Genomic DNA, 15508 nt, shown 5'->3' on the forward strand with positions numbered 1-15508 from the left:
TTTATGTTATGTGTACTTTTACCAAAGTTAAAACAAATAAAACAAAAATAATTTAATCGTTGATAAAGAAAACACATCCAAATTTCATAAGATGCTAGGAAGAAGTATACACTCACCTTTGGCAACCTTATGGAAAAGGCTATGCCCCACTTAGGAAGACTCGGAAAGGGGCACAGGAGTCCAGCCCACCTTCGGCTGGGCCCCTGACTGACTGGGTCAGCCCCAACAGAGCTGGGCTAGTCCTTCCTGCACTCAGTCAGCACTGGTGCCTGGGCTTCCTGGCTCGGCCCTGGGGGTCTGGTCATGGCTGAGGGGGCTCGCCTCTGAAGAAACATCTTTCTCCTCTTCAGATCCCTGAGCAGTCTCCTCTCGGTCCTGAACTTGCCTGCGCTGGTCTGTGGGCATTTCCAAGACCAGTGAGAGAGCCAAAGAAACAAAAACAAAACAGGGCCAGTTCTCCTCGGTGTCCCTTAAGAATCCTCCTCAGACAGGCCGGAGGTGCAATCCCAGCTCCATTGTTTGCTCTTTGTGCAAATCACTTAACATCTCTAGACCTCAGCTTCTTCATTTATAAGTCAGGGCTTCATGGGTTGGCCTTAGGGATTAAATAAGAGTGTTGGGGCTCCGGTTATAGACTCAATCCCCATTTGGGGGCTTGCAGGAGGCAGCTGATCAATGATTCTCTCTCATCATTGCTATTTATCTCTCTCCCTCTCCCTTCCTCTCTGAAATCAATTTTAAAAAATGTTTAAAGAGTGTTGGGTATATTTCTTTTCTGTTCTTATTGTTTGTTGAAGAGTCTTCAGACTTATCTTGGTAAAGTTATCATCTTCAGAATTCTCTTGGTAAAGAAGATCTTTAAAAATGAGGTCTATGTTACCAATAAAAACAAAGAACCACTCCCAGAACAGTAACAATTATGCCTAGGATGTTGCTAGAACCTTGCAAGGAAGAGAGGTGCCTCAAACCAGCTTCAGTTAGGATGACCTCTGGCCATAATTTTGTGTTGGTCCCTGGTGGCTCTGAAGGAATCAAGCATCTTCCTCCAAAACAAAAAACAACACAAAGCACCCACATTTCTTCCATCATGCAATAGTTGGGAGGCTTTCAAATTGTTTCCATTCAGTCGTCATAATTAAAAATAAATTATTTAACACCAGGAGGATGTATATATATTGTATATACATCCCCCTGGTGTTAAATTATATATATATATATATATATATATATATATATATATATATATATACACACATACATACATACATACATATACACATATATATATATATGATGATCTGCTCATTATCAAGAAATTTATCTCATTAAATTCAGGTCACTTGAAAGGGATGTGGAAAAATTTGGGCAGGGTGAGTGGAAATGAAAATTTTATTAGAGAGTTGGAAAGTAGGACTGCATAGATGGCAAAGACAGATTTAGCAAAAAATATTAGGCTAACCAAAATTTTGAGTAATCTGAAAATGTTTTATATCTTCCTTTCACATTTCAGAATTTCACTCCCAGTCACACAAACTCCCTTTCATACATCCCTACACAGAAGGCTTCACTCACACAAGCCCACATTCACCACTTGTTAACACCTGTCCTGTTCACACAGATACTCTTTCATAAATTCCCACAACAGAGGAACCCAGACACCAGTTAAGGCGTGTGTATGTACACACACACACACACACACACACACACACACACTCACACACACACACACACACACTCACACACACACTCACACTGTATACCAACATTCCAGATCTCAGTCACTCAGATTCACCTGACCACTGTTCCTGCTTCTCTCAGCTTTCACCCAAGGTTTCCACATAAATCCCCTTCCACAGAACTTATTGAGGGACCATGGTCAGGTGCTGTCGTGACCCCAGGGGCAATAGAACCAAGCAAGGAACTGGTCTTTTGCTCTCAAGGAGCAGCTAGTTTTCTTGAGAAAGGGGTTGGGGAGGGAGGGAAATCATGTAAAAGTCTAAATGTGGGGTAAGGAAGGCCCTAAAATTGAAGTAGAGCAAAAGGAAAGTGAGGGCAAAGGGGAAAGAAGGGGAAGGGGAGACACAAGGAAGAGGTCTCTTCTACCAGGAGAGGTCAGGAAACAGATGTAATGAAGAGAAGGAAGTGCTTGAGAGTAATCTTGAAGACTTAGAAAGACATTGCCAGGTGAGCAATAAGGACAAGGTTGTTCACCAGAGAGAGAATGTGAAGAAAGGGAGAGCCCCATGGCATGACAGGGTGTGATATGCCAGAACTCAGAGGGGAAGCAGAGGAGATGGGGGTGGAGAGGTAAACGGGGACAGATAATGAAAATCTTTCTATGCCACGCAGAGTAATCTGGAATCTATTCAATATTCAGGGGTAAGTCACTCAGGATGTTTTTTGTTTGTTTTTGTCACTCAGGTGGAGATTTAACTAATAAGCAAAATGGATCAACTCGTATAACTGGAAGCCCATAGGAGAGGCACACTATGCTCAGTGTCATTTCCACCTGTTTCCTACTCCATCCTCATCATGTTTACTCTTCTCATGATCACAAAATGGCAGCAGTGGCCTCAGACACTGCATCCTCACACAGCAATATCCAGAGGCAGAAAATAATTACCTCTTTTTATGTGTGTGTGTTTCCTTTTGAAGATTCAGAATCCTATCCTTGTGTCTCTTTTTAAAAAACTAGGATCCTTTCCCAGAATCTCCCATACTACAGCTTTCTCTCATCCCTAAAGTTCATGTGCCCTTTCCTAAGTCAATGTTTACCAAGGAGATTTACTTGATTGGTTGACTAATCAAGATCCTGTATATGGAGTCCAGGGCTCTCTGAAACCCAGAGCTGACAGAGAACTGGACAAATCTTGGCTCAGTTGGTAGAGAATGGGGTGGCAGCTGCCATCACTGTGTTGTGCTTCCTTGGAGGGTTTTAGGTGGTGATGTGGTATAATCAAATTTGCACTGTAGAAAGATGACTGACAATAGTTCACAGGATAGGGAAGAATGAGACTAGTGGCAGGAAAGCCAGCATCAGAGGGTTTGAAATGATTGCCTATATTAGAGAAAATGCATTCAGGGAAAGAGGGACAAAACTGGATGATATTAAGACATGGAAATGATAGAAGTTAGATACAATGATGAGGGAGAAGGAGGAGTTCATATGACCCTTGGTTTCTTGGGGGTACTCCTGTTTCCCTCTGCCAAATTCACCTGAGAGACCCCAGCAAAGCCACTTTGGGATTCTTTAAAAGAAGGGCTTCCAAAACCTTAGAGATTCCACTGAGAATGAGTGCCATGTGTATGTGGTTCCTTCTGCCACCAACTCATCTTCTTTTTGAATGTTCTAACCTTTCAACAGCTCAGTCACCTTTGCTGGTTTCGTGCCCCTGATCTCCAAATCTTTGCTTGCCTCAGATCTTCTCTCCTCTCTTTCTGCTCATCCTCAAGGTCGAGAACTCCAGATGGGGTTTCTAGGTGTGTGGGCCACAGAGGGTTTTAAGGTGATCAAGACTTAGCTCACAGCTCTCAGATGTCTTCTTTAAAAACTGTCTAAGAATATGCCTGGATGGAGGTGTGAATTCTCTGCTCCCCTTTCCACTTTAAACACACACACACACACACACACAACTATTATTGAGAGAATTACAGATGTCCTCATCTCCCCCACTCCATTGTCCCCTCAACCCAGTTCCCACCCTGCCCCAGGCTTTCACCACCCTACTACTGTTTGTGCCCATAGGTAAGAACTTTAGTTAATCTCTTCCCGCCTCCCCTTCCCTCTGAGATTTGTCAATCTGTTCCACGTTTCCATGTCTCTGATTCTATTTTATCCACCAGTTTATTTTGTTCATTAGATTTCTTGCTCATTTATTTTGATTTTTAGATCAATTGTTGATAGATATGTATATATTGTCTTCTTCTTCTTCTTCTTCTTCTTCTTCTTCTTCTTCTTTTAATATTTTTATTGATTTTTTACAGAGAGGAAGAGAGAGAGAGAGAGCTAGAAACGTCGATGAGAGAGAAACATCGACCACTGCCTCCTGCACACCCCCTACCAGGGATGTGCCCGCAACCAACGTACATGCCCCTGACGGGAATCGAACCTGGGACCTTTCAGTCTGCAGACCGAAGCTCTACCACTGAGCCAAACCGGTTTTGGCTTTTTCTTCTTCTCCTTCTCCTTCTCCTTCTCCTTCCCCTTCCCCTTCCCCTTCCCTTTCCCCTTCCCCTTCCCCTTCCCCTTCCCCTTCCCCTTCCCCTTCCCCTTCTTCTTCTTCTTCTTCTTCTTCTTCTTCTTCTTCTTCTTCTTCTTCTTCTTCTTCTTCTTCTTCCTCCTCCTCCTCCTCCTCCTCCTCCTCCTCCTCCTCCTCCTCCTCCTCTTCCTCCTCTTCTTCTTCTTCTTCTTCTTCTTCTTCTTCTTCTTCTTCTTCTTCTTCTTCTTCTTCTTCTTCTTCTTCTTCTTCCTCTTTTCTTCTTCTTCCTCTTCTTAAAGAATACCCTTCAAAATTTCATGTAATACTGGTTTAGTGATAATTTGTTTCTTTAGCTTTTTCTGGTTTGCGAAGCTCTAAATATGACCCTCAATTCTAAATTAGAGCTTTGCTGGGTAGAGTAATCTTGGTTGTAGGTCCTTGTGATTCATCACTTTGAATATTTATTGCCACTCCCTTCTGGACTGCAAACTTTCTGTTGAGAAATCAGCTGATAGTTGTATGGGCACTCCCTTGAAGGTAACTAAATGCTTTTCTCTTTATGCTTTTAAGAGTCTCTCTTTGTATTTAACCCTTGGCATTTTTAATTATGATGTATCTTGGTGTGTGCCTCTTTGGGTTTCTCTTGTTTGGGACTCTCTGTGCTTCCTGGACTTGTAAGTCTATTTCTTTCACCATGTAGGGGAAGATTTCTGTCATTATTTTTTCAAATAGGTTTTCAGTATCTTGCTCTCTCTCTTCTTCTGGCACCCTCATAATTCTGATGTTGGTACACTTGAAGTTGTCCAAGAGGTTCCTTACACTATCTTCATACTTTTGGATTCTTTTTTCTTTTTGCTTTTCCAGTTGAGTGTTTTAAAAAATTCTTACTTTGTTGTTGGTATTTGCCAATTTAATTATATTGTGCCTTGGTGTCAGTCTTTTGGGGTTCATTTTGCTTGGGACTCTATGAGCTTCTTGGATTTGCTGGTTGTTTTTTTGCTTCTTTGTATTTCAAATATTTGACTTGATTCTTGTGATCCTCTAGTCTGCTGTTATATCTCTATATTTTTTATTTCAGTTAGTGTATGCTTAATTTCTAGTTGGTCCTTTTTCATATCCTTGAGGATCTCACTAAATTTATTGTTCTTTTCTAGACAATTCTTGAAAAACATTATAACTGTGGTTTTGAACTCTATATTCATTAGTTTGCTTTCCTCCATTTCTGTCATTTGTGACCTGTTTCTTTGTCTCTGCATTTTGGCTGCTTCCCTGAATTGATAGAGTGGCTTTGTGTGGTTGGTGTCCTTTAGGGCCCAGTAGCTCAGCCTCCCTGGTTATCTGAGGTGGACTCTCTTGGTGCACCCTTTGTGGGCTGTGTGCACAGTCTTGTAGTTAAGCCTTGATTGTTGTTGGTATCACTGAGAGGAATTGACCTCCAGGCCAATTGGCTATGAGGATCAGCTGTGTCTGTGCTGGAAGAACTTCTGTGCTGGAGACACTCTTATGGGAGAAGAGTTGCAAAAGTCTCTGTGCTCAGCTTGAAAGGGGTGGAGTCTCAGGAAGACAACATTGGTTTCCCATCAGCTCTGCCCTAATAGGCTCCTGTGTTTTGGTGTCTGGTGATAATCTCTGCAAGCATCTCTGAGAGAAAGCCACCCTTGAGTTCTGTCCGCTGTCAGACAGTCCAGATTCTCCCCAAATGAGTCTGGGTCCCCAGAGTCTCGCCCAGAACTGGAGTTCAGTGCAGTCAGGAGCTTTTGTTTCCCTCCTGCTTGAGAAAGACAGCTGCGCACTCAGTTGCCAGTCCTCTCCACGTGTGCATCTCGGTACCTCTGCCTCCTGCAGCTCCTCTGAGTCTCAGTGTGCTTTTCTCTTTCCTTCTAGTTATAGAATTTCCACTCAGCCAGCCTTCCTGTGGTTTTGGATGATGTCCATTTTGTCTTTTAGTTGTAGCTTTTTTACAATATATATATTTTATTGATTTTTTTTACAGAGAGGAAGGGAGAGGGATAGAGAGTTAGAAACATCAATGAGAGAGACATTGATTCAGCTGCCTCCTGCACACTTCTCCTGGGGATGTGCCCATAATCAATGTATATGCCCTTGACCAGAATTGAACTTGGAACCTTTCAGTCCACAGGCTGATGCTCTATCCACTGAGCTAAACCAGTAAGGGCTTTTAGTTGTAGTTTTGAAATTGTTGTGCGAAGCAACATATTAGCTGTTTACCTATGCTGCCATCTTGGTTTCTGCCTTCCATTGCTTTTTAGAGAGTGGACGGGAGGAAGGAAGAGGGGGAGAGAGAGAAAGAGAGAAAGGGGCTGTTCCCACCCTCTCATGCCACAGGACAGCTAGTCTCTGCTTCTCTCTCTCTCCCTAGCTATAATACTTCCGGAAGGTTGAGAGTCTCAGAGATCAGTACCTGCCTCCCTCCCACCCAGACTTCCAGCTGATGCTTCTCTGCCTGTCCATCATTAGCTGCTTTCCTGGAATTGCTTGTGTCAGAAAGTGCACATGGCAGAGATCTGGGAGGCTTTTTTTTTTCTTTTTTAATTACAATTTCACCAGAATTGACAATGCATGCTGTTAAGGCACTGTAAGATCCTGGAGTAGCCACTTCCTTGCTATACTTCAGTGAAAACAAAAAAAACAAATAAAATAAAAATTTCCTGAGCTAGAAGGCAGCAGCCTTTCTTGGGAATTGGCAGAGAACTGGCACGGAAGGTGCCCTGGCAACAGAGATTGCCACTCTCTAGCAGAGATGTCAGGAGAACTGATGACATGAAGGATGCTCTTTTGCCACAAGGTGCCAAGGGCTACTGTGGGGTTTTTTAATTGTCACCCAAGGATATGTTTTTAAATTGATGAGAGAGAGAGAGAGAGAGAGAGAGAGAGAGAGAGAGAGAGAGAGAGAGAGAGAGAGAGAGAGAACATTGATGAGAAAAACATAGAATGGTTGCCTCTTGTATGCACCCCAATTAGGGACTGAACCTGCAACCTATGCATGTGCCCTGATCGAGAATTGAACCTGTGCTTTTTGGAGTATGGGACAAAGCTCCAACCAATTGAGCCATGCCAGCCAGGGCAGGACTACTGACACCTCTTGAGTCTGCATAGACCTCTACACCCCGGCTCAGGCAGCTGACTCCTGCACAAGGAATGAGCTCCAAGGGTGGGGTCACAGGGAGTCCAGAGAGTGGGCTATTGCTTCCTCCCCAGCTGATGCTGCATGGAGGGGAGTGCTTTAACGAAGAAAGATGGTGTCTGTGGTGGGAGAGGGACTCAGCCCAGGGATTTTGGCTGCTGTTCCTTCAGCTCTCTCCCCAAGCCATAAACCCTAATCTCTCTTCACACACCTCTAGTCTTCTCTGCTCTAACTCCACTGGAGCCCAGGGTGAGTGGCTTCAAGTGAGATTTTATGTGTTGGCCCTTTAAAAGGGCACCTCTGTCGCCAGGACCGGTTGGCTCAGTGGATAGAGCATCGGCCTGCGGACTGAAGGGTCCCAGGTTCGATTCCTGTCAAGGGCATGTACCTTGGTTGCGAGCACATCCCCAGTGGGGGTGTGCAAGAGGCAGCTGGTCGATGTTTCTCTCTCATCGACGTTTCTAACTCTCTGCCCCTCTCAATTCCTCTCTTTGTAAAATCAATAAAATATATTTTAAAAAGGGGGGGAGCACCTCTCTCTCTAGCTGATTCTGGTCTCTTGATGGCAGAGAATCCCTGTTGGTTTTCACAGCCAGATGTTTTATGGGTGCCTCTATAGCTCTGACATGGAATTGAGGCCCGACATTCCTCAGGGGGAACTTTTGCAGCAGAGTTATTCCTCTGATTCTCAGATACTATCCATGAAACTGGGCAAGCCTTTTCATATCTCCATTCTTCCTACCAGTCTTCATGCGGCTTATTCTGTAAACCCTTGGTTATAAGGTTTCTGTTCAGCGAGTCTTTGGTTGGTTATTCAGATTGATTGCTCTATATTTTAGTTGTAATTCCAGTTGTGTTCTGGGGGAAGGTGAGTATAATTTCCACCTACTCTGCCACCATCTTCAGACCCCATGGTGAGACAAGTTTAGAATGCCTGCCTTGCTCCCCCTCCCAAAGCACCTGTGTTCGCCCTCTGAAAATTCATGTCTTCCTTTACATAGGGGCTTTCTTAGACGCTTTTCTGCCTGCACTGACCTTTCCAAGAGAATTCTTTGTTTTTATCTATGCCTTTGGTGCACACAATTTATGCTGCCATAAAACACACACACACACACACACACACACACACACACACACACACACAACGTTTCCAGTGTATATGTCTTCCAGGTTGGACTGTACACTATTGAGGGCAGGGATCCAATTGTGTAATACTTATTAATTGTTCCTGACAAAAACCATTCTAGATATAGACTCTCATCACTAAATGACCAGTTCAGATGTCCCCAAAGTGGTCCATAGAGTGTTAATAAGTCCTTAATGAATAAAGATGGTGTGGTCAATTCTATTTGGGTAATGCTACACAAAAACAGATTTTCCAGCCCTTTCATCTTGGAGCATCTTGGAGCACTAGTGTGCCTAAACTTTGGGGAACCTATGCCTTAATATATCCCCAGTGCTGTAGGATGATGCTCTTGTACCTTAATATATCCCCCAGTGCTGTAGGATGATGCTCTGTAAGACGCATTTTGGCATCTAGTAGGAGGAAGAGGGCCAGGGATCACACCTGCCATTTTCCAATCCTGTGGTTCCCCAGGCCTGTTGTGTAAGGCTTAGCCCAGCTGAAACCCCACACAGGCTTGCCTTCAAAAGCATCCCCAGGAGGATGGAAGGATGGGGGCCTGTGTGCCTTTTTCCTTTGCCATGGCTCAGCCTCTGCCCAGGGTTCCTGAGGTGACTCAGTTCCTCTCTTCTCTGGGCCTGCCTCAAGCGGTGCCTACACACAGCTGTCTGTCTGGCCGAGTACTGGCCCAGCTGCCCAGAACCATGGCAGACCCAGAATACAAGCCATACATTCACTGGATTTCTGGACAGCCAGGGACCCCAGCCAGTGAGGCCCATATTTCTTATCCCATAGACCTCATTTATATGTTCTTCCAGGGGCTTTGCCAATGCAGCCTTTCCTTTCCTTTTGCCTAGATAGCCCATCCTGAAAGAAGGCAGCTGTTTCATCTGAACGAGAGAGAGCCCTTTGCTCAAAGACATAGCCAACTCTCCAGGTGCTAGCTCAGGCCCAGCTTATCAATAATGCCTCTGTCTCTGCAAAGGTGTGCAGGATCCTGCCCTCCAGGAACTCTCTGACTAGGAAAGTGCCTGATACCAACATGGTACAAGAGCAAGCATCTGCTGGTCTCTGTGAGGTGCTGGATGCACCGGACTGACCACAGGCTGGGAGGAAGTCAGAGCAGGAGACAGCTGGATGATGGTGTGGCTACAGAATGGCTCAGAGAAAGATGAGCAGAATCTAGGCAGATTGGTAAAAAAAAATTGTTTTAATAGCATCTTCAGCTTTCTTTCTCTCTCTCTCTGGATTATAAAATGATTACATGATCACTGTCCAAAACTTGAAAAATACAAAAACTCTAAAAATCAATAAATAAATAAACAAATAAACAAATAAATAGACTACTAATATTGTAACTTTTTCTCAGTGCACATATATGTATTTTTAATACAAAATTGGATGAGTCTGTGAATGCTTGTGTGTGTGTGTGTGTGTGTGTGTGTATGTATACAGGGTATCCCCCAAAATGTATACACACTGTGAGTAATTATTAATTCCAAAGGATTAAAAAGACATTAAAATTAATAATTATTCAAAGTGTGTATACATTTTGGGGACATATATATATATATGCACATGCACATATACTTATATATAATCAGAATAAACATACCAGGTACGTTCGGCAGTGGTTCTCAACCTTAACTGTTCATTACAATCACCTCAAATCTTTGTTAAAAAAAAAAAAAAAGATACTGTTGCCCAGACCCCAGACTAATAGAATAAGAACCTTAGAAGTTGGAGTGATGGATATGTTAAGTAGCTTGATTGTGATGATTATTTCAAGGCATTAATTTGTACACCTTAAATATATACAATTTGCATTTGTTCATGATGCCTTAATAAAGCTGGAAAAATTAAATGATTCAGGGACTTTTTAATTAGCACTTGCTTATTAAAAAAACATTAATTTTTCAAATTACACACACAGAGAGAGAACTATAAGGGTTGAGATCCAGGTATTGGTATTTTAAAGCACCAGGGAGATTGGAATGTGCAGTCAGGTCTGAGAAGCACATCCCCAGACCCTCTAGACCAGAGGTTCCCAAACTTGTTTGTGCCGTAGACCCCTTGCCATGTTTTTCGGTTTTGGGTAGACCCCCTACTTACCTGATATTGATTTTTTTGTAAATTTCTAACTGTAGTGAAGTTTAGTGTTAAAATTTAATAAAAAATAATGTACCTACTTTTCTCCGGCATTCTCAAACAAAATAACACTGATTCACTATAATTTGTATGATAAACTACCAGTTTATATTTTTTAAAATATTTTCTCAGCACTTTCCTATTCAAGATTCAGGAAACGAATGAACGTATTTTTCTCACATTCATATTTATAAAGTGACGAATTGAACAAGTCGGTGCAAGTTCGCGAAGCTTTGAGACAAAAATTGGCAAGAATGTTTACTGCGCGTATGCTTGTAACAAGATGATACTGGTATATCATTATGTGCAGGTTTTTATCCTACAACTTACACAATTTTATAAACATATATAATAAATTTTTTACTTCATAGGTACTTTTATAAATAATTTATATGTTTTTATATTATAAGATAATATGATGTAAGTAAATAGGTACTATCAGTGTATGTTGAGATCCACTATCGTGGACCCCCATTTTAATTTCATGGACCCCCAAATTTTTTTTTCGCTGATGTAGACCCCTTGCAGGTTGTCATAGACCCCTGGGGGTCGATATAGACCACTTTGGGAATCACTGCTCTAGACCCTACAGTATAGAGTAAAGCTAAGGCACCACCACCCATCCAGAGAGGGAGAGAACTCAGCCTCCCCATCTGAAGGCAACAGCAGAATCCAGAAGCTGAGCCTCTTCTGCTGTTCGCAGGGATCTGTGGGCAGCCGTACAGCCTGCCTCAGTGGCATCTTGGGAGGCTGACCTGGGACAATGGCTGGATGCGACTGGGGTTTGTGCTGGACCGGCCTCGGTGACCTGTGTCCAAGTCAGCACCGGGGTCAGTCTTTAGTTCCTGAACGGGCTGCACCTGGAACCTGTCATCTTCTAGAGCGGTGACGCCTTGGGTGTGGGCCTCTCACCCTCAAGTGTCATCCTCGGAAGAGGGGCTCGGAGCCAACCTGACCGAATGCTCTTCAGAGTCCTGAGAGGTCAACCTCCAAGCGATGGAGGTTAAGGGAGGTGCACCAACCACCCCAGACCCCAGTGCCACTCCCACAGCTGGGGCGCTCAGGAAATGAGCTGTGGGGCAGTGTCTTAGGGCAAAAGGCAGGAGAGTGCAGAGGAAGCAAGAGGGTGTTGGTCAGCTCAGGCTCCCGGAGAGGCCCCAGGCCCGTGCTGGCACAGCGGCCCCAGGGGTGGAGGCTGGATGGTGGAGACCCAGGGCTCTGCTCTAGCTGCTGCCCAGGAAGGAAGGGCCTTCCCTTCATTTCTCTGGGAGAGAGGAGTGCCAGGACACTCAGTCTGGGGTCTCAAGGCCAAGGTCTGACGAATCTCAGCAATCTTCAAGGTCAGCTCTTTCTGTTCCACAGACAAAATGCCCAAGGAATGCTGGGTCAGGTCCTCCCCAAAGTCCCTATCTCTGACCTGAACCAACTCTTCACCTCACCTCTTCCTTCATTACCCCTCCTTCCCCTCCCATAAGACCTGACAAGGTGATTCATTTTCAGAACAATGAAGATATATCTATTCAAGGTTATCTTCTTTCAGAAAGATAATCCTTCCCTTCTATCACTTGCTTACTCTATCCTACTCTAAAGCGATTCTTCAGTTAACCAAGAGGACTTGCTCTAGTAGGATACCTTTCTGGTAGAGCATTCACTACCTACACACTCTTGTAGCTTCCTCTTGTCATACTATTATGATATTATTCTGTTCCCATGTCTTTCAAAACATTTCTGATAGATAAAAACTTCTCTCACACATGCACCATAATGTGTGCCCTGCTGTTTTATTTAGATTGTTTTCAACTTTTCACTTTTGCAATAACTATATTTTAAATTCCCTTGTATATAAATCTTTGTACATGAACTAATAAATATGGGATTTTTGATGGGGGTTGGGGATTGTACTTTAGTATGAGAAACAGTACAGAGGTGGCAAAAAGAGGTGGAATAAATGTAAGACAAATTTAGGGGACTAGGGAATTATAAAAAAAACCCTTGAATTCAGAGTGATGTTAAAAATGTTTAACTGGCACAGGATTAACACTGACCATTCTGAATCAAGGCTAGCTGTGAGAGCAGAGACCAGGTTCTCAAGGTTCCCTGTTGGGCCAAACGTCACCCCTTTAGATAATGGATTATGGAAAGTGGGGGTTCTAGAGGAAAGCCTGGGGCACCGGGGTGATAGAGGGCATTAGGAAGATGGCTCTGAAAGCAGCTATTGATCAAAAGCTAATGAAGTATTGTGATATTTTCTTTTATTTACTCTATTAGATCTTTATTGTTGAAAGTATTGCATATGTCCCACCCCTGCGCCCACCCATTGACCACTTCTAGCCTGCCCCTGTTCCTGCCCCAGGTTTGCACCACCCTACTGTCTGTGCCCATGGCTATGCATATGTATACAGATTCTTCGATTGATCTCTTCCCACCCACCTCCCCCACTTTCCCTCTGAGATTCATCAGTCTGTTCCATACTTCTGTGTTTCTTCATCTATTTTGTTCAACAGTTTATTTTTATATTTAGCACCTTGCCATAGCAGTGCTTGCATGCAGAATATCAGCTCCTGTATGGATGATCTCATGGCAGTACTCCACGCAGCTGTGGAATGTCCCATGCCTTTTTCAAAGCTTTTCTCAGCTAGCACATCATCCGTCCTAATGGCGATGGTCGAGGGCAAATGTTTCTTGGCTTCCTTGTGGAGATACAAGAAAAGCGAGACACAGAGAAGGGCTTATAAATGTCTCTATAGACTCAAGGAAGTCATTGGTCACGCTGGGAATAGAACACGAGGCTAGTGAGGCAGGTTCGCTCTGAATGGAGACAGCTCCTGACAGGCAATTTCACTGGGAGGCTTCTAGCCAGTTTCCATCAGGACCGATAATATTTCCATGACACACCAGGGAAAAAGCCATAAAGAAGCTCATGACGCTCTGGCTAGGTCTTAGAGAAATGAATGTATTTCATAGGAAAGTACAAAACCAGAAAGGTTTTAGAAATGTCATTTCCCACACTGTGTCAAAATAATCAGCTCTTCAAATGAGTAAACTTTTTTGCAAACTGTCACTCTCTTGTTCAATAAACAAGCCTTCAGCCGAAACCAGTTTGGCTGAGTGGTAGAGCGTCGGTCTGTGGACTGAAGGGTCCCCGGTTCGATTCCGGTCAGGGGCATGTATGTTGGCTGCGGGCACATCCCCGGTAGGGGATGTGAGGGAGGCGGCTGGTCGATGTTCCTCTCTCATCGATGTTTCTGGCTCTCTATCTCTCTCCCTTCCTCTCTGTAAAAAATCAATAAAATATATTTAAAAAAATAATTAAAATAAATAAATAAATAAACAAACAAGCCTTCATATTTACGTCTAAGGTGTTTCCTTCGCACTGCTCCTGAGGCGTGAGGAGGTGGGAGGAAAGGTGCTCATCTATGTTCTTCATGGGGCTCCTAAGGACGCTGAGTTCGGGGATCCCCTGGTTTCAAGGGTCCTGAGTCTCCTTCTTGGAACAATCTTTAATTCACCCAATCAAATGGGCGGTGGTGCAGGGTGGGGCTCAGGAGCATAATTAGTCCATTGAAAAGAAAGTGAAATAAAGTAACATGTTACAGTCTTAACATTAGGTATAGGCAATGGGCCTTTATTTATTTACTAGAGGCCCTTTGTACGATATTCATGCAAGAATAGGCCTTCCTTCCCCTGGCTTCACCCCCAGCCACCCGGGAGCCAGCACGTCCCCATTCCTACTGGCCAACAGGAGCCAGAAAGTCCTCACTTCTGTCTGGAGCACCACTACAATAGCTTCCTCTGCTGCCCCCCACCCCTTCATAACAGGCTTCACACCACTCCTCACTTGTATATGCAAATTAATCTCCATATTTGTTGGGTTAATTTGCATACTCACTCTGATTGGCTGTGGGCGTAGCAGAATGGTGGTTAATTTGCATGTTTCTCTTTTATTAGGTAAGATTTCGGGATAGAACTTACTGTTGGGCTATGGCATCTGATGATCTCACTTGCATAGAAACCCTCTCACCAAAGATTATTTCCACCTACAATTATGATGGATCAGGTGATATGTTGAGTTGCTGCCCTTTTCAAAGTTAAAATTCCACTGACAAAGTTAACAGGGAAGGAGGACTTTATTCCAGACTATTTCAATAGAATAGAGAGAAGAGCTGGGGTGGGGGGAATAGCAGGACACCTGTGCTTGCTAGTTGGCCTTCACAATTGGAGTAAGGAACCCACCAAAGTCAGGCATGTACCCTTCTACAGAGACTGAAAGGAAGGGGTGTTGTCGCCTCCAATGTTTTCATTTCAAAAAGAGGGTTCTCTGGTCCTGGGGAAATAAAATTTCTGGGTTGCAAAACTAGCAAGAAGCTGGGAGAAGGTTTGTATATACACTGAGTGACCAGATTATTATGATCTCTGAATGCATAATAATCTGGCCACTCAATATATATATTCATGCTCAGGCCTGGTGCATGAATTCCTGCATGGGTGAGGCCCGGCCAGTCTGGCCAGGGGGAGGGGACTTGAGCGGTTGGCCAGCCTGCCTGCTGGTCAAACTCCTGGTCGAGGGGACAATTTGCATATTAGCCTTTTATTATATAGGATATACACTGAGTGGCCAGATTATTATGCGTTCAGAGATCATAATAATCTGGCCACTCAGTGTATTTCAAAAGGACAGAATAATTGTAAGTTATTACTTAATTGCAATTTTCTAAAGTAAATGCTCTAAATAAAGAAAGGTCAGGGCCATTGTCAGGGAAAAAAACCTGTCTAAAGTTTAGTCATGGTGAAGAGAATGTTAAGGCTGTCTTGCTCATAAATTAATTACTTCTGATTGAGGAGAACCCTTAACCTAATGATACACAAACTTGGACATCTGAAGTCCCTGTACAG

The sequence above is a fragment of the Pipistrellus hanaki genome, assembly GCF_964339955.1.
Source record: "Pipistrellus hanaki genome assembly, chromosome: 1".
NCBI lineage: Eukaryota > Metazoa > Chordata > Mammalia > Chiroptera > Vespertilionidae > Pipistrellus > Pipistrellus hanaki.